Raw genomic sequence first — 20,511 nt, 5'->3', positions numbered from 1 at the left:
AGGGCCAATTAAGGGGCTCTTCCTGCCACCACTGGCATCTCACCAGCGGTTGGGGGGGGAGGGGGGACGTCCACCGCTGCATGGGGAGGACATCTTGTAAAGCGAGGCACCCTCCCTCTGGGCTTGGAGGGGGTGTCCCTCCTCCATAGTCAATTTGTGGCCCATGGATCCCACCAGGAACCAATTCACATCCCAGAACCCGCCCCCCCCCCTCCCCCTGGACCACAGGGCCACTCCCCTGCTCCCGTTCGCCAGGTCCTTCCGGACTCGCCCTGGCGACCCCACCTCGCTTAACTGTGTTCTGGGGTTCCACCGCTGGGCCTGGGTCTGAGGCCTCTGCAGTACCGGCAGTGGCCACCGCTCCCTGTGGCACTGCTGATACTGCTGAGCTGCAGGCCCTCTGATTGCCTGGCAGCTCATGGAGGTGGGAACCCAGTCTTTAAAGGGACGGGGATCCCACCTCCTGAAACTTACATTTAAAAACACAGGAGAATCGCTCCAGGGGTGGGGGGCTGTGAAAATGCAGAGGCAGGGTTCCTCTCGCCTTTTCGGCCCGGTGCTTGGAGCCCCGTCTCCAGCCTTTCGTGTGCAACTGGAGTTACATGTAGGCCCAGACCAGGGAAGAACGACAAGTTTCCTTCCTTCAATGACATCACTGAAAGGGTTGGGTTTTTATGACAATTTGGCAGCTTTTGTGGTCATTTTCCCTGGTGCCAGCCCACAATTGAGCAGATGCATTGAATTCAATTTCACACCTTGCCATGGTCGGGCAGTGAGGCTATCGTTCCTCTGGCTATATCTTAGTTATATTGCACATGGAATTCAGAGCACCAGCAGAAACAATGAAATGTCAGTGAAATGAAACGTCAGCCAGCTAGTGGGAAATAGTCACATCTGACCTTGCCGACACTTTGCTCCGGTGTCCCACAACAAACCCACCTTGTGCCTCTGCAGCCTGTGGTGTACTCTCTGTGCTCAACACTCTCATCTCAGTCAGAAAGCCATGGGTTCAAGCCCCACTCCAGAAGCTTGAGTCCATATTTTATTCTGGCAATACATTGCAGCATAGAGGGGTTGCTGTACTGTCTGATATTTTGTCTGCCAGTTCAAGTGGATGTCAAAGATCCCATTATTTGAAAAGCAGTGAGGTTCTCCTTGTGTCCTGGCTAACATTTAGCTCCAACCAACATCATCAAAACAGGTGACCTGGTCATTTGCCTCCTTACTGTTTATAGGAGCTTACTGGTCGAGAATTGGCTGTTACATTACAACAGTACCTACACTTCAAAAGTACTTAAATAAAAGCAAAATACTGCGGATGCTGGAAATCTGAAATACAAACAGAAAGTACTGGAAATACTCAGCAGATCTGGCCGCATCTGTGGAGAGAAACAGAGTTAACTTTTCAGGTCTGTGACCTTTCAGTAGAACTGTTTTTACTTCAAAAGTACTTTGTTGGCTGTACGGCAACTTGGGATGTCCTGAAAGATATATAAATGCAAGGGTTGTGGAACAAGAAACAGTGATGGTTTGCAGCAGGGATAGGCACCACAGACATTTACAATATTATTAGCTCAGCTACAGACATGGGGGCAATTATTCTGAATATAAAGTGTACTGCCAATCTAATGCCATCAAAGCACAGTCCGATTAAAATGCATTTCTCTCGATAAATAAAGTAGCTAAGCATCCAAACATCAATAGAGAGCAGCACAACTGTATTAGCTAGCTAGCAAGCAAAATAGTATGCAATGCCAATGCAAATTACTTTTCTTGACAGAATAGAGCTAGCTACACCATGTCACGGGTGGTAGATGGACCTTATCAGAATACCTCTGTGGTATCTGGAGTGCATGTCTGTATAAGGAGTGCAAATTCAACCAATAAACCATGAAACGCAAGGAGAGGATTGTTATTGTGGTTATTGAGGTGAGGCAGCAGAAAAATCAGTAATAGGAAGACAGACCATTTCTGACACTGCTGTTGTCACAACGTAATTTAACCCGTGATGGTCAATGTTTATGCAATTTTTCCACCTGCTTGTAATATGCATCTGAAGACAGGGCAGCCAACAAAAGGGCAGTGATCTCAAAATCAGGAGAATTTTATAGGATGGAGCAGATAGTACTTCATAAGAGTCCTATAAAACAGAAAAGAGTGGGAAAGGGAGGGACAGAGAGATTATCGGTAGGTAGCCAAGACTAGTTTATTCATCTTGACAGGCTGTTAAACTAGATCCTGGATTCTAAAACACAGAAACAACAGAATCTCTCACGGACAAAATGCAATTTGCTCACCAAAGCTAGTGACAAAATTAGACAAATGAAATTACAAATAAAGAGCACACTTCAGTTCCTCCAATAAAGCAATTCTCTTACATTCACTTATATCTAAATCTCTGTCTATGACTGTCGATTCCAATTCAACTCTGACAAGATAATTATTAACAAAAAGCTTTTCTGCAAAAAGATGAGCAGTTGTTACTGCATGTATTATTCAGTTACAAAATGTTTAGTCACTATCTGTAAGATTATACTCCAGACCAACCAATTCATGTCCAAGCCAAATCTATTACCTGTTATCAAAGGTGCATTTTTAATGTAATGTAATTATATGATACAGACAACTGTCAAATGACATTGGCCACTCAGGTTATCTGCCCTCAAACTGGATAGTAAATTGCAGTTGCATTGCAGTTACTTGTAAAACTTGCCCTTTAATCCAATTCACAGAAAAAAACAGTTAATGACTGTTTCTAACATGGTCATTGAAACATAATAAATTTTTATCATGTCTACCCCGACAGTTTTTAAAACTGCAAAGGCACCATGGATTTTCTTAAGGAATCATAGACAGCTCATCATAGATAAGGTTTATTAAAACTATTTGTGACATTGCCTTTACTAACTATTGTATATGGGTCAGCAGCATCCTGATTTTGCCAATATCTCTCAGCCCCATTACACCATACTCTTGTATTCATGAGGAACTTACAGTGCTGAATTCTGGAGATTCCTTGGATTTTCTTGCCTGTTTTCCCCTCAATACAAGTTCTGGAACAATGTGATTCCAAATAGATAGCAGCAGAATTGTGAATTTAAATAGAAATAAAAGTCCAGTAACTTTCAACATGCCACTGAGCTTGTGTCCCAAGTGAAAGTAATACATGCCAGTGCATAGAAATTGAAACATTCCTGAAATAACTTTTACCATTTGAAAATGAATTTACATAACACAAACCTTTAAACTTGTGTTTTAAAATAACCTAGCTGCTAGGTTGTTTTTAAACACAAGGTTAAAGGCTTGGAGCAGAGGTGTCCAACCTTTTGATGTGGGGGACCACATTACAAATTTTGTCTTACATAGGAGCCAGTGAGACACTTCCAGAAAGACAAAGGCATTAAAAAATTATCTTACTATTAATCAAAACAATAAATGTGCATTTTTGTGAAGAAGTTTTAAATGAGAAGACTAATTTATTGACTTACTTTCTCATCACTATGTTCGACACTGAGTCAGTGAGACACCTGGCATTTTCTGTTGTTTGCGCAAGTAGTCAATGTCTGCCTGTACACCTGTTGTAGTGATGCGGAGTATTCTGGATAGATGTCCATCTGTCAGGAGTGATCCTGATCACTCTCTCCCCTCTTCTCTATCTCTATGCCTGTCTCTCTTTCTCTCTGTATGTCTCTCTCACCCTCCGTCTCTGTGCCCCATCTCTGTGTTCCCCCCTCTCTGTGTTCCCTCTCTCTGTGTTGTCACCCCTCTCTGTCTTGTGCCCCTCTCTGTGTTGTTCTCTCCTCTCTGTGTGTCATTTGCCCCCCACCGTATCGTCCTCCTCTGTTTCACCCGCCCACGTGTTGTCCCCCTTTGTGTGTTGTCCTGCTCTCTCTGTGTTGTCCCACTCTATCTCATCCTCATTGTCTGCCCTCTCTGCCCCCCATTCACTCTCTCGGTCCCCCTCTCTCTCTCTGTCCCTCCTCTCTCACTGTCTCCCCCCTTCCTCTCTCTGTCCCCTCCCTTCTCCCCTCTCTCTGTCCATCCTTTCCCTCTGTCCCCCCTTCTCTCTCTCTCTGTTCCCTATCTCTGACAACCCCCCTTCTCTCTCTCTCTCCCCTCTCTCTCTGTCCCCCCTCTCTGTATCCCCCTTCGGTCTCTGTCCCCCCTCCCTTTCTTCCTCCTCTCTGTCCCCCTTCACTCCCTCTCCCTCTTTCCCCCCTCTCTCTCGCTTTTCCAACAAGCTTGAAAAAAAATCAGAACTTGCTGGAAAACCCTGAAGCTGTCTGAAGTTCAGAAGCACTGTTTCTGCTCGCAGCACCTGTCAGCTGTGAAACTGACTCTTCTGATATTTTTTTAAAGCTGGACTGATCAGAAAGAGGAAGCCAATAGGAAATTTCGCATTTCTGAAATTATCAGTCATGGACTTCAAATTTTTTTTTACCACAGACACTGGTGCCGTGTACGGACATGTTGCCGACCCCTGTTTTCCAGATGGAGATTGACAAGTTCTTGTCAACAAATGGGATTTAGGGTCATTAGAAATGCACCAAGGTGACTATGTGGCAAGGCAGGCTAGATGGCCTGAAGGTCTTCTGCCTGAAACTGCTATATAATTACATATAACAGAACAGGCCATTCAGCCCAACTGGTCTATTCCAGCATTTATGCTCCACATATTGGGCTGAAATTTCTCTTCGCATTGCCGGGTGTGGTGATGGGCACGTCGCCATGCTGCCATGATCTACCTCGTGGGAGTCCAAGATAACACACCAGTTGGGCCGCTCCCCCCAATGACGTGGAGGGGGTGGGCTCTGCGATGCCGGCAATGGCGTCAGCTGTCTTTGTGCAGGCATGGCTCCATTTTTAAAGGGCAGTCAGTCCTGCCTGGTCATTTAAATTTTAAAGCTTTTCCCGCCCTCCGCAGAAAAAAACTATCCCTCCTTCCCCTTAAAAACAATTAAATGCAACATTTGCCCTCTCCCCCCCAAAACACTTCCCTGCAACACTTTCCCCCTTCCCCCCCAAAATGATCAAACTGCAGGGGTCACCCCATCCCACCCTCCCCTACACTGTTGATGGTAATTGGAACCCGTCCCCCCTGCACTAATAATCCTAAACTCCCCCTTTCCCCAACTCGATGGTGTCCATTTTCCCTGGAAGGGAAAGTGAAGGTGCGTGAGTGCCGGCCACCGCTTGGAAGATCCCGGGAAGAAGGTAAGATAGCAGTGAATTTTACTCAAATGTACTCATTCACTTCATTTAAATATGTAAAGCCAAGTCCCATCACCCAGCGGCAGGGCAGTGGTGGGGTGATGGGGGTGGGGGGGGGGGTGTGGGCGCTGCCATGGGGCCTTGCTGCTGTCGGGAAGATCAGGCCCGGCACTCCCAGTGTTGGGCTCCATGGCGGTCCGCTGCCGAAACAATCTTCTGGTACCCTATCCCCCGTCACGGAGCCCGACGTCAGGAGCTCAGTAAAATCCCGCGTGACTATCAGTCACTCCTGATGCCCAGGGCTCTCTCAACCATTGAATCCTAACGGTATAGTTACTGGGATTTGCTTAAGACCATTTCTGTTTGTCTGTGTTCCACCGCTGTTTCAGAAAGCAGTGCTCACTGGGTTAGGCAGTGTGAACTGTTCAGACACACAAGAAACTATGAAGGTTAAGGGTCAATAATCAATCACTCATACTGCTTTGGTACTCGTTACATGGAGCGGGTAACGAGATTGGTTCAGGGTCTTAGACACAAGCCTCTCAACTCTTTCCGGGACTTAACCTTAAAGGTAATGAAGGACAATCTCACTCTTACCCACTAAGTTGCTGTCAGCAAAATCATTCCAAAATGTACTGTGAGCTGACACGCATTAATAGAACAAATTGCAAATTGTTAAAGCTGCTGGAAGGTTTGCTCAGACACTGAGGCACAATCTGCAATCTCGCCTCTGGCTTCTCACAGAGAGATTAGAGGTGGGAACTGTGGAGAGATTAGAGGGATGGAAGCATGAGTCTCGCAGGAGAGCAGAGAGCTGGGTATAGAGTGAGGGGGAGGAGCTGGGTATAGTGAGGGGGAGGGGCTGGGAGTAGAGTGAGGGGGAGGGTGTAGATTGAGTGGGCTGGGTGTAGAGTGAGGGGGAGGTACTGGGTATAGAGTGAGGGGGAAGGGCTGGGTACAGAGTGGGGGGAGGGTCTGGGTGTAGAGTGAGTGGAGGGGCTGGGTGTAGAGTGAGGGGGATGTACTGGGTATAGAGTGAGGGGGAGGGGCTGGGTATAGCGTGAGGGGAAGGGGCTGGGTATAGAGTGAGGGGGTGGTTTTAGAGTGACGGGTGGCTGGGTATAGAATGAGGGGTTGGGGCTGGGTATAGAGTGATGGGTGTTGGGTACAAAGTGAGGGGGAGGGGCTGGTATAGAGTGCGGGGGAAGGGCTGGGTATAGAAGGAGAGGGGCTGGGTATAGAGTGAGGAGGAAGGGCTGGCTGTAAAGTAGAGTGAGGGGGAGGGTATAGAATGAGGTATCTGGGTATAGAGTGAGAGGAAGGTGCTGGGTATAGAGTGAGAGGGACTGTTTATAGTGCGGGGCTATTTATAGATGGGGGGCTGGGTATGGAGTGAGGGGGGCTGCTTATAGAATGAGGTGTCTGGGTATAGAGTGAGGGGGAGGGGCTGGGTATGGAGTGAGGGGCTGGTTATAGAGTGAGGCAGGGGAGAGCTGGCCATCCTTTGGGACTGATGGGACATGTTGTTCTTGGGGTTGGGCTGATGTTAACCGGCTGGAGTGGAGGGGATTGGCTTATTTTTTTCTCATTTCAAGGACACTCCCTGTGCGTCAATGAACTTCCCTAAAAAAGTGCAGGTCTCTAATCTTCCTGGTGACAGATGTTCTTGTTGGACAGTGTTGAGAGCTTTGATAAGAGGCCGCTGCAGACTGATTTATTCAGTGCATTGGGGGAAGGGGCTGTTTTCAGTCACTTTAATGTGCTGGGAGAAGGGAAATGTCATAATTTACTTCATGACGAGTTCAGAGAGGGAAGCAGAGGAAACAGAGCCAATAAAAACTGCAAAGAGGGATGGCAGGATAAATCCTGCAGGAAATCAGCAGCATGGAGCAGCAGTGGGATTTGTAGCTGCAGGGAAAGGTGGGTGCAATGAGAGGAGAGATCGGGCCCCAATCATCACACTGATGGGATTGGGAGTGAAGGCCTCATTGGTTACGGCAGAGAAGGATAAAGTAAGAATGAATGAATGAATTTATAAAGTGCTTTTCAAGACTTCAGGATGTCCCAAAGTGCTTTACAGTCAATGAAGTATTTGTTGAAGTGTCACTGTTGTAATGTAGAAAGGTGACGATGTCATATTGGGTTCAGTTCTTTGAGGTTGGAGCTGAATAATATTGTTGGAACAGAGTCGAAGAAAAACTCTGGTTACGCATTGGCTGGCCTGGGAGTGAGTACTTGGGTAACAGAACTAGGAAAGTCTTCCTTTCCCCAGTACTAACATCCCTGGACTTGATTGTTATTCACCAAAAATAGCCTGTGGCCTCGAAATGAACCCGATGTTAGCATATGAACACTATACGCACTAGTGAGTTCTCTGACTGCTATTTCAGCCTATAGGCTAACTTGCTAATGTAAACAGGTACCAAAAAGCATTATTATACCAACACGCAAAGCATTTATAGGCCCAGAGCCTCCCATTTCACCTTCACTGGAATGCACCAACAAAAGGCACAAATGGGGTTTCCACCGCACTCTGGCAGGGAAGTAGGAGACTCCCAGCCATATACTAACATGTCAGCTTGTATCAACTGTGACACAAATCATTATTGGATCTTTTATTGTGCCAAGGTATCAGGCAATAAACTGCTGCAGGGCAATTTAATCTTGAACAAATCTAGATGAGATCTAAAAGTAAAGAAAGTCTTGCATTTGTACAGCAACTTAAAGCTGTCTCAAAGCACTTTACAGTCAACTAAGTATTTTCAAATTATAGCCACACTTGTCAGAAACCTGGCAGCCAATTTGCACACAGCAAGCTCCCACAAACAGCAATGTGATAATAGAGTCATAGAGTCAACGAGAGATACAGCACTGAAACAGGCCCTTCGGCCCATCGAGTCTGTGCCGACCATTAACCACCCATTTATACTAATCCTACATTAATCTCATATTCCCTACCACATCCCCACCTTCCCTCAATTCTCCTACCACCTACCTACACTAGGGGCAATTTACAATGGCCAATTTACCTATCAACCAGCAAGTCTAACGTCCAAATCATCTGTTTTTTAGCAATGGTGGTTGAGGGATAAATATTGAACCAGGCGAATCTCTCTGCTCCGCTTTGATATAACGGCGTGGACTCTTTTATATCCAACTGAGAGGTGAGATGGGGCCTCAGTTTAACGTCTTATTTGAAAGTCAATAACTCCGACAGTGCAACAGTGCCTTAGTACTGAACACAGAGTGTTAGTCTGGATTATGCACGGAAGTCTCTGGAGTAGGAGACTTGAGCACGAAATGTACATTGAAATATATCACTGTTACAGCTCTTAAACAGCACCCCTGGGCAAAATATTGAAATACGTTGATGAAATTTTTGAGATATCCCATGAATTAGCACGCTGGGAATGGATCAATAGGATTTGTTTGGCTGACTGCAGTCCATTTACCAATAACACTTCCTCACTCAGCAGAGCGAGTGAGACATGAATCCCAACCCCTTCCCAGACCTCCAAATAATTATGGACTGGCAAGAGACTGGGAAAAAACCACGCACAAAATCAATTTCCTTAATACTGCTCGTGTTCCAAAGCTCGGGACTCGAAATGAGGAGAAAACAGAGTTGAAAGCCAAAAGCGGTGACCATGGAAACCTTCCGAAAGCTGTAATCCCATCACTGTGGCCAATTGAGAGTCTGCTAAAGCTTTCAGCACAACACCAAGCTCCTGTGGAGGCTTCCTCTTCCTTGAATATTGTTTTGTCTGTTATTTTTATTAAAACTCCAATTTGCAGCTGGACTGACTTTTCTATTGAGTGATCTCTGTGTATAAACTGGGCAAGGGGCCTCAGGAAATGAAACATTCTGGAATTGAAGTGTGTGTTGGGTATGAAAAGTCCGCATTCTTTTGTGCCATAACACCAGCAGTTAGCTTTGCTGAGTTAATTTCCTTCCCTACTCTTTCTAAGACCCCTTTGCAAGCGCATCTAAGCTTGGCTGAGAACTCACAGCTCTTATGCCTCCTCTGCTATCCCTCTGGTGGAGCCCCAGGAAGCATGCGCAAGTGGCTAAGGGAGTGCTGTTGTTGGCTCCTTGCTTTGACCTTCCTTCCTTCTATCAGAATCTCCAGCTAGAATCGAGAATTAAGAATATAAGAAATAGGAGCAGGAGTAGACCATACTGTCAATATGATCATGGCTGATCTTCTGTCTCAACTCCACTTTCCTGCTCACTCTCCATATCCCTTGATTCCCTGAGAGACCAAAAATCTGTCTATCTCAGCATTAAATATACTCGACAATGGAGAATCCACAACCCTCTGGGATAGAGAATTCCAAAGATTCACAACCCACTGAGTGAAGAAATTTCTCCTCACTTCAGTCCTAAATGATCGGCCCCTTATCGTGAGGTTTAGCCCTCATGTTCTAGATTCCCCAGCCAGGGGAAACAATCTCTCAGTATCTACCCTGTCAAGCCCCTTCAGAATCTTGTACATTTCAATGATATCGCCTCTCATTCTTCTAAACTTCAGAGAATATAGACCCAAATTACTCAGCTTCTCGTCAAAGGCAACCGTGTCAACGTAGGAACCAATCTAGTGAACCTTCGCTGTACCATCTCCAAGGCAAGAATATCCTTCCTAGATATGGAGACCAAAACTGCACACAGTGCTCCAGGTGTGGTCTCATCAAAGCCCTATACAATTGTAGAAAGAATTCATCATTCTTAGACTCCAATCCACTTGCAATGAAGGTCAATATGCCATTTGCTTTATTAATTGCTTGCCGTACCTGCATGCTAACTTACGGTGTTCCTTGTAGGAGTACACCCAAGCCTCTCTGAACATCAACATTTATAAGTTCCATGCCTTTTAAAAAATATTCTGCTTTTCTATTCTTACTATCAAAGTGAATAACCTCACATTTCCCACATTATACTCCATCTGCCACCTTGTTGCCCACTCTTTTAACCTGTCTGTATCTCTTTGCAGCCTCTTTGTCTCCTCCTCACAGCTTTCATTCCCACCTCATTTTGTATCATCAGCAAACTTAGATACGTTACTCTCTGTCTCTTTGTCTAAGTCATTAATATAGATTTTAAATAGCTGAAGCCCCAGCATTGATCCTTGTGGCACTCCACTAGTTACAGCCTGCTAACTTGAAAATGCCCCGTTTATCCCTACTCTCTGCTTCCTTTCATTAAGGTCCATTTTGCCCAAATTATTTTTGTGGCCCCAGGGCTGCTCTTCTGCTCCCCTGGGACCCACAAAAATAGTTGAAGACTTACCTTTGCTGGGCTACTCTTCTATTGCCCGTGGTACTGGTCGGAGTGAACACTGTGCAGTCCCTACCTAAAATGGCAACCAGGCTCCTATTTATGTCACAAGACTCCTATTTCCATATTAAAAGTGGCCTATTACCAGAAGCAGGCAAGTGCTTTGGACACCCATTGGTAGGCCTCTTTTAAAATAGTGCCAGCCGCATCACCGGTGGTAACAGGATGGTAATGTTACTGATCCCATTTTACTGCTCCGTTAATGCCAGGAGAAGGGAGTGCAAATTGACACCCATGTTAATAAAGACTTTTCGTAACTGTTATATACAGTAAAAATCCAGACCACTTTAGACGGGATATCATGTTGTACACAATCTTGCATAGTTAGCTTCCTAAAAAGTGTCAATCTTAGCCCAGTGATAGCAGTCTTGCCTCCTGAGTTGGAAGATTGTGGGTTTAAGCCCCACTTCAGAGACTTGAGCACTAGGCTCATCCTTTGGTGCTGTACTGAGGGAGTGCTGCACAGTCAGAGATGGCAGCTTTTAGACGATATCTGCCAGTTCAGGTGGATGTAAAAGATCCCATGACACTCTTTGAAGAAGGACAGGGGAGTTCTGGCCAACATTTCCCCTCAACTCCCATCACCAACAACAGATTATTTGAGTATTTGCTTAGTTGCTCTTTGTGGGATCTTGCTGTGTGCAAATTGGCTGCCATGTTTCCCTACATGACAACAGTGACTGCACTTCATAAGTACTTAATTGGCTGTAAAGAACTTTTGGGACATCCTGCGAATGTGAAAGGCAGTATAGAAATGCAAATTCTTTCTCTCATTCCTTTAGTTTACTTTCTAAAGAAGCTTACTGCTGAAATCACCACCAATTGACACATTTTGTTTCAGCCATTTTGGCCAACATTTACGTTAAATGAAACAATATAAATGATAGAACTGTGGAACTCCTTATCTCCCTTATCTTTTTCTTTTGACAGTAAACTATGAGCTTTTAAAACCCAAACTTGGAGTCACTGAGTCACAATGTCTCAATTTACCTCATCTTCTCTTCAGCTGAAATCTGCTGTGGTGGGATTTGAACTATGGGCCTTGGTCTGGTTTCTCAATAAAGGCTGATTTATTAGTTTAGTCATCAAGGTTGGAGAATCTGTCAACATCTGACAACATAGTATCCAGTACCATTTGATAATCTGCTCGTTAAAATGGCTGTCTGTGTTTACATGATGTTGACACACTGGAACCTGATCACTGAGCTAATGTACAAACTTTGTCCCTGGCAGAGTCCCGACGATGGGCTTTCTGGCTTCCCATGCAGACCAGATGTCAGGAAATTCATGGACGCTGATAAATCTGAGCACTGTTGATAGATTTTATTGACTCAAAACCTAGCAACAAAACATCAACTCTGTGGAAAAAGACTGAATCTGTTATTTTTTGTGCTGACCTGTGCTGGATCTCTGTCCCATCCCCACAATGCATTCAATTTAAGCTCTTCATCCTCACCTTCAAATCCCTCCAAGACTTCACTCTGTTCAACTCTAAATCCTGTCTCCCACACTCTGGCTGGAAATTGGAGTGTATGGCCAAGCAGTGAAATGATCCCTGTGCTGGAACAGTTAGGCCCGAGGCCTACACAATAATGGGCCTTAGGTCTCCTGTAAATTAAACCGGTGAATCAGACAGACATCCATTTTGGGCCACTGTGATATCAGCAGCAGCCCCAAAAATGGACAGAGTGCATACCGACTCCTTTGGTGCTCACTCTTAGTCTTGTGTACATCACCCCCTCCCTTGGCCACACCACTGATGGCTGAGTCTGAAGTCACCTCACTGACCTCCTCTCCAAGAACTTGATGCACATAATTTGGTGGCCATGTTTCCTACGCTTTTGCAATGAAAATGCTTCAAAAGTACCTCACTGGCTGTAAGGTGCTTTGTGATGTCCTGAATTTTCTTCCTTCATTTTATAAGAATCACTAATTCTCCCCTACTTGAAAAGTTTGAGGGATTCTCAGGATCGTGATATTTCAATAGGCTGGTATCGATTCCAGCTTCCTCTCATACCCCTTCCTCCCATCCCCACCAAATAAAGCCACTGATCTTTGGGGCCCAGGATCAGCATGTGTGTGTGTGAGAGAGAGAGTGTCTCTGTGTGAAAGTGTGTGTGTCAGTGTGAGTGTGTGTGTCTTTGTATGTGTGAGAGTTGAGAGTGTATGTCTGTGTGAGTGTGTGGGAGAGTATGTGTGTCTGTATGTGTGTGAGTGTGTGTTTCTGCTAGTGTGTGCGAGTTGTGTGTATCTGTGCTCGTGTGTGAGTGTGTATGTGTGTGTATCTGTGTGTGTGAGTGTGTGTACCTGTGCTATTGTGTGAGTGTGTGCACGTGTGAGTGTGTGTGCTTGTGTCTGTGTGTGTGTATTTGGTATGGATGGTTGGAGCAATTATTAAAGTCAATGAAGAGGCATCATCTTTATGAAAAGTGTTTGGCAAGCGTTTTACTGGGGAGGAAAATGAACCAGGAGAGTTAGATAGTTATGAAGTTGATAAGCATAGTTCAAGTGATGCCTTTTTACTGCCCATTACTATGTTAGCTGTGGCTCAGTGGTAATTCTTTTGCCTAAAAGGCAGTAGATTGTGGGTAAGTGATTTTTGAGCATAAAATCCAGGACAGTGTAGTACAGAGGGGGGGGTGCACTATCGAAGGTGCTGTCTTTCAGATGAGATGTTAAGCAGAGTTCTGTCTGCTCTCTCACCCCATGAGAGATAATAGATTCTGTGGCACTATTTTGAAGAAAAGCAATGGAGTTCTCCCCAGTGTCCTGGCCAATATTTATCCATTAACCAATATCATTAAAACAGATTATCTAGTCATTATCACACAGCTGTTTGTGGGATCTTGTTATGTGCAAATTAGGTACCACATTTTCTACATTACAACACTAACTATATTTCAAAGGTACTTCATTGGCTGTAAAATACTTTGGGGCATTCAGAGGTTTGAAATGCACTATAGTATTGCAAGTCTTTCTTTTTTTCATTGTATGTTTGATGAAGACAGAACCCTTTTAAGTTGCACAGGATAGAGTCTGGGAAAATAATAATGATTGCAACACTAGGAGGAAGGGAGATTGTGCATTCCTATAGTACACTCCCTTCCAGCTTCTAAACACTTTTAGTCATTCCAATATTAAAATATCAGTTCAGAACATTGTTCTGGAGATTCAATTAATATTTGGATCATATGCTGCAAAAAACTAGCTGCTTAACACTGTGGTTAGCTGGTTATGAAGCTGGCTTGTGGGCCGAATAGCTTCAAAAAGGAAACAAAAAGCCAGTTAGAGGAGGAGGAAATCCTGAAAAAGATGAGGTTGTCACTTTTACTCAGTACTGTAGGAGAATTGAGGGATTGGGCTATTGTACAGTGTCACATCGATAATGTGTTATTATTATTTTTTTAATTCATTTATGGGATGTGGGCGTCACTGGCTATGACAGCATTTATTGCCCATCACTAATTGCCCTTGAGAAGGTGGTGGTGAGCTGCCTTCTTGAACCGCTGCAGTCCATGTGAGGTAGGTACACCCACAGTGCTGTTAGGAAGGGAGTTCCAGGATTTTGACCCAGCGACAGTAAAGGAACGGCGATATAGTTCCAAGTCAGGATGATGTGTGACTTGGAGGGGAACTTGCAGGTGGTGGTGTTCCCATGCATCTGCTGCTCTTGTCCTTCTAGTTGGTAGAGGTCGCAGGTTTGGAAGGTGCTGTTTAAGGAGCCTTGGTGCATTGCTGCAGTGCATCTTGTAGATGGTACACACTACTGCCACTGTGAGTCAGTGGTGGAGGGAGTGAATGTTTGTGGATGGTGTGCCAATCAAGCGGGCTGCTTTGTCCTGGATGTTGTCGAACTTTTTGAGTGTTGTTGGAGCTGCACCCATCCAGGCAAGTGGAGAGTATTCCATCACACTCCTGACTTGTGCCTTGTAGATGGTGGACAGGCTTTGGGGAGTCAGGGTGTGAGTTACTCGCCGCAGGATTCCTAGCCTCATACCGGCTCTTGTAGCCACAGTATTTATATGGCTACTCCAGTTCAGTTTTAGGTAGCCCCTAGGATGGTGATAGTGGGGGATTCAGCGATGGAAATGCCATTGAAGGTCAAGGGGAGATGGTTAGATTCTCTCTTGTTGGGGATGGTCATTGACTGGCACTTGTGTGGCGCAAATGTTACTTGCCACTTATCAGCCCAAGCCTGGATATTGTCCAGGTCTTGCTGCATTTCTACACGGACTGCTTCAGTATTTGAGGAGTCGCGAATGGTGCTGAACATTGTGCAATCATCAGCGATCATCCCCACTTCTGACCTTATGATTGAAGGAAGGTCATCGATAAAGCAGCTGAAGATGGTTGGGCCTAGGACACTACCCTGAGGAACTCCTGCAGTGATGTCCTGGAGCTCAGATGATTGACCTCCAACAACCACAGCCATCTTCCTTTGTGCTAGGTATGACTCCAACCAGCGGAGAGTTTTCCCCCCGATTCCCATTGACTCCAATTTTTCTAGGGCTCCTTGATGCCATACTCGGTCAAATGCTGCCTTGATGTCAAGGACATTCACTTTCAGCTCACCTCTTGAGTTCAGCTCTTTTGTCCATGTTTGAACCAATGCTGTAATGAGGTCAGGAGCTGAGTGGCCCTGGCGGAACCCAAACTGAGCGTCACTGAGTAGGTTATTGCTAAGCAAGTGCTGCTTGATGGCACTGTTGATGACACCTTCCATCACTTTACTGATGATTGAGAGTAGGCTGATGGGACGGTAATTGGCCAGGTTGGACTTGTCCTGCTTTTTGTGGACAGGACATACCTGGGCAATTTTCCACATTGCCGCGTAGATGCCAGTGTTGTAGCTATACTGGAATAGCTTGGCTAGGGGTGCAGCAAGTTCTGGAGCACAGGTCTTCAGTACTATTGCCGGAATATTGTTAGGACCCATAGCCTTTGCAGTATCCAGTGCCTTCAGTTGTTTCTTGATATCACGCGGAGTGAATCGAATTGAATACTGTGCCTCTATACATCTCCTGGCAATTTTCACCATTATAAATTCCTACACGCACATTTATAATAGAAATTGTCTATGTAAACTTGTCACGATGTAGTTACACCCTTCTGCCAGTGGAGGCACAGTGCTCCCCACTGTTCCTCACATGTCAGCTGTGGCTCAGTGGTGGCACTCCTGCCTCTGAGTTAGGAGGATGTGGGTTCGAGAAAGGTGCTGTCTTTTGCCTGAGTTGTTACACTGACGCCCTGTCTGTTTTCTCAGATGGACTTAAAAGTATTCTATTCGAAGAAGCGCAGGGGAGTTCATTTATCCTTCAACCAGCATCACTAAAGCAGGTGATCCAGTCATTATCACATTGTTGTTTCTGGGTGCTTGCTGGGCACAAATTAGCTGCCAGGTGGCCTACATTACTCCCAAAAAAAGTACTTCATTGACTGTGAAGCACTTTAGGATGTCCTGGGGTCATGACAGATGCAAGTTCTTTGTTTTTTCTCTGTGCCATGTAAGATCACTCCTCACTCTGTAGGATGACCACACATGTATGCTTTGCAACATGAGCCTCAGTGCACATATAAAGTGGGTCTATTTAGCCCAACTCACCCATTGGGAAACTAACATGATTAAGTCAACTGCCCATTTAACACACTGCCTGATTTTACTTCTCATTGGCATCAATGAGACCGTGTGTAAAATGGCAGCTGTTCCAATCCCATCACTGGGTGCGTTAGACTAAAATTACCCCAATACACAGTCTCAGGCACTTCAGTTGGAGTGTGTCCACCCAGAAATGCACTGTGCACGTTGATAGTTTGTTGACTTAATGCCAAATTCTTTTTGGCTTCGGTCTTCTGGCTCGCTCGCTTGAGAGTATTTACAGAGAAGAGGCAAGGACATGAAAAGTTCAACTCTCCTGCAACTCTTGTCTCGTCCCCAATGTCAGTTTGGACAGTATGTTCACATGAAGCTCCATCATTGTCCACAAGCCTTAACTCATTCAGTTCAAGGAATACGGTCAGGTTTTGAAAACTGAACTGTGAGGCTTCAAAATTGTATCAGAATTGAGAGAAACCAGGTGCTTGATATGCCAAGTGCTTCCATGCTGCCAATTATACCAATGCACCTGATAGATCCTTTTATCTCCCATGAACCCACAGTAACACAGACTTCATTGTCCAGCCTAACGGAGTCGAGAGATTATTTTGCCTCCAAGCACCCATAGCAGTCTGGATCAAACTACTGCCCCACAGAATGAAAGCTCTCTGCCCTGCCCAAATCCTCTGAATATTCTTGGCATTCTGCCTCCCATTTCAGCTGCTAAAGTTCACGGACTAGAGACTGCTGAGCAGGAATAAACTGAAAATCAATTTGAATGGACGATTTTTTTTGTTCAAAAGGAAACAGTTTAGATTCAGCTAGGTCAGTCCCTGTAGCAATATTAGCAGTGCAGATATAAAGAGGGGTAACCTCACAATAAAAGCAAAGCTCCTGTTCTGCATCAAGTCGGGAATATTTCTGAGTCTCTATTTTTTTGTTCTTTGACTGTGGATATACAGGATAAACTGGACTTAAAGTCAAAGTGGTCTTTCTTTAACCCCAAGATGGAGGTTGGAGTCCAGCTGTCTAAAGGCCCCAAGCTCTGGGATCTGCAGATTTCCCAGGATGTAAAACTCAGACTAATCAGTTTATTTATGATCAAAGTATTAATAGAGGCATCTACAAAGTGTGACCAACATCTTGTCAAGTGATTCTCCCTGAAGGATTCACCATTGTATATTGTATTTGATTGATAAACAGCTCTTTGTTCTGCTGCCTGATGACCTGGGTATGTATATTACAGTTTTTCCTCCATAGCTTTTGTAATAGTACTTGTTCTGTTGGTATGTGAACTATTGTAAGATTCACAGGACTCCAAGTAATATCCAAAGAAAATGTGGGGTTTTATTATAACTTAATTAGAACATATATAGAGCTACAAGAGTGCCAAGCCTGCTATACTTTCAGCACTCCATGAACTGCTTTGCCTGTGCTGGGATGAGGGAGCAGTACCACAGGACATGTGCGATGCCAATATCATCACCCTCGACAAGAACAAGGGTGACCGCGGTGACTGCAACAACTACCGTGGAATCTCCCTGCTCAGAATAGTGGGGAAAGTCTTCACTCGAGTCGTTTTAAACAGGATCCAGAAGCTGGCTGAGCGTGTCTACCCTGAGGCACAGTGTGGCTTTCGAGCAGAGAGATCCACCATTGACATGTTGTTCTCCCTTCGCCAGCTACAGGAGAAATGCTGTGAACAAAAGATGCCCCTCTATGTTGCTTTCATAGATCTCACCAAATGGTGAAAATGGCGCACTGACACAGAACACAAAAGTCCGAGTGTATCAAGCCTGTGTCCTCAATACCTTGCTCTACAGCAGCAAGGCCTGGACAATGTATGTCAGCCAAGAGCGATGTCTCAATTCATTCCATCTTCGCTGCCTCCGGAGAATCCTTGGCATCAGGTGGCAGGACCGTATCTCCAACGCAGAAGTTCTCGAGGTGGTCAACATCCCCAGCATATACACCCTACTGAGCCAGCAGCGCTTGGGATGGCTTGGCCGTGTGAGCCGCATGGAAGATGGCAGGATCCCCAAGGACACATTGTACAGTGAGTTCGCCACTGCTATCAGACCCACTGGCCGTCCATTTCTCCGCTTTAAAGACGTCTGCAAACGCAACATGAAGTCCTGTGACATTGATCACAAGTCGTGGGAGTCAGTTGCCAGTGATTGTGAGAGCTGGCGGACAGCCATAAAGGCGGGGCTAAAGAGTGGCGAGTCGAAGAGACTTAGCAGTTAGCAGGAAAAAAGACAGAAGCGCAAGGGGAGAGCCAACTGTGTAACAGTCCCGCCAACCAATTTTATCTGCAGCACCTGAGGAAGAGTCTGTCACTCTAGAATTGACTTTTATAGCCACTCCAGGAGCTGCTCCACAAACCATTGACCACCTCTAGGTGCTTACCCATTGTCTCTCGAAACAAGGAGGCCAAAGAAGAGAAGAAGAAGAAGAAATAAGAACTGCAGGAGCCACATCTAAACACATCTCACTCTGTCGGGCTACACTCATAACTCCCTGGCCATGTGTGATGCGACATTACTTCCTCTGGTGATCTTCACTTGCAGCTTCTTGAGGTCTTAAGGTCATCCCACAACATCCCCTTTCTTCCCAAAGATAAAAAACATATGTACAATATACAATGATTTTGCGTTTCTAACTATACATGATCAAACAAAATGTTATTTACAAATAAGCAAATTTAACACTCTCTAAAATGTAGATGAGGTTTGCTTATTCATCCTAATTTTGTTATTGTAAACCTCTTCCCAGAGCTGAGCTTGTCTTGATGACTCCTCTGAGACTCTGGTTCAGAACTCTGGTTAACGTGTTCTTCCTCTGTGCTCGTAGCCTCTGTTCATCTTCAGACTTTGTCTTTGAACGTGTCCATGATGCCACAGGGTTGTCACATGTAGTGTTGCCATACAGCTCTCTGAGTTGACTCCAGTTTTGTCTGAGAATTGCACCATTGGCTGTCTGGACATAGTACCATCTGGGCTGGTCGCATATTCTCGCAGACTCTACAGGATACCAAGTTCTCGACATGTGATTGAGGACTCTGACCTTCTGTCCTACTTGCAATTGAGCTAATTCTGGTCCTGCTTGCCTGTCATACAATGCCTTCATCTTCCCTTGTTTGGAAAGAAGTATATCCTTTTATCGTGGAAACTTTGAAAGATGATGATTGTAGCATCACCAATCACTGGGAATACCTCTGGCCTCAGGATACTTGCTGCAACGAACTGAAGCCTGAGGAGAGACTCCTGGTCATATCGTCTCTTCATGTCAAGGCTCCCAGCGTTTGTGTTGTCCTTTGCATGGACCGACCCAATACACTCTACCTAGATATTTTGTACCATCTTGGTGTGTTACTGAATCTATGTATTGTGAAAACCTCAGCACACTGGAAGTCCTGCAACAGCTGGTCCAGTTGTGTCTACAATATAAAATATTTGTGGTAGCCATTCCGAGCTCCCAAAGCTGCACAACAAGGTTATCATTCCAATGCACTTGACTGGAGACCCACTGTAGGCAGTCAGCCTAGTTCTGGTGGGTTGTACATAGATTCCCATTTCTTTAAGTATATTTCCTTCAGTATACGGATGGGCAGAATATTTGCACTTGCTCCAGTGTCAAGTTTTACCCTGAGCTTATGCTTGTCACTCTTCTGTGGACATATAGTTCCAATCATGGCAAATGCCTTAGATTGCGTGATAACATTGACATGTCGATCCAAGTTAACTATGTGAAATGCTTACTCACTGTTCGCACGAGTGCATTCTTCATCCATGTCCTCCTGACAATCTGTCTCTCTGCTGACCTGATTTATCTGTTGGGCTTTTGTTGTGTGTTAGTATACTTATAGTTGCATTTTCCATCCTGTCTTTCAGATGTTCTCTCTGCATGTGATCTGCCACCATTCCTACGTGCAGTATCTGAGCTCGGCCTTCTGCACTGCCTTGCCCTATGTCCTCACATGCCACAAACTTTGCACTGGTCCTGGTATGGCAGACAACTGTGAATTGGGTGAGTCAGGCTATATTTACCACAAGGCTTAGCAAACTTCTGAACCTTGGTTCCCATATCAATTGTTGTAGCCGCTCCCAATGCTTGTAACTGTTGGTGCCCAGCCATGATGGCTTCAAATTTCCTTCCATCATTGAGTAGTGCATCTATGGTGTGCCCGTTCTTCTTTTCTAGCAGGTCTTTTTGAAAGTCCTCTCATGGGGTAGATGCAGTTACTTGCTCTATAACCTGTTCTTACAATTCAATATCTGAGAAGTCGCATTCTTGAGCGTTGTTTCGGCACCTTACGACAAACTGGTCAATGGACTCATCTTGCCTTTGCTTGGTAGGTCATAAGCTCAAG

At 45.2% G+C, this 20,511-nt stretch overlaps 2 protein-coding genes across 3 annotated transcripts in view; one reads left to right on the top strand and one right to left on the bottom strand.

The window, feature by feature from the left end:
• palm1a (paralemmin 1a) overlaps positions 1 to 20,511 on the bottom strand; it is a 452,107-nt gene that overhangs the window by 321,168 nt on the left and 110,428 nt on the right. The window lies entirely within an intron of this gene.
• Positions 16,991 to 20,511, top strand: part of LOC137351463 (uncharacterized) — a 165,052-nt gene continuing 161,531 nt past the window's right edge. Inside the window, exons 1-2 of the mRNA XM_068015912.1 lie at positions 16,991 to 17,370; positions 20,033 to 20,168. The gene's annotated coding sequence lies outside the window, so the exon portion shown is untranslated. The remainder of the gene's footprint in view (positions 17,371 to 20,032; positions 20,169 to 20,511) is intronic.

This window comes from Heterodontus francisci, chromosome 36 (genome assembly GCF_036365525.1).
Source record: "Heterodontus francisci isolate sHetFra1 chromosome 36, sHetFra1.hap1, whole genome shotgun sequence".
NCBI lineage: Eukaryota > Metazoa > Chordata > Chondrichthyes > Heterodontiformes > Heterodontidae > Heterodontus > Heterodontus francisci.
Note: the sequence above shows the minus strand (reverse complement) of the source record. Positions and strands in the feature narration are given on the sequence as shown.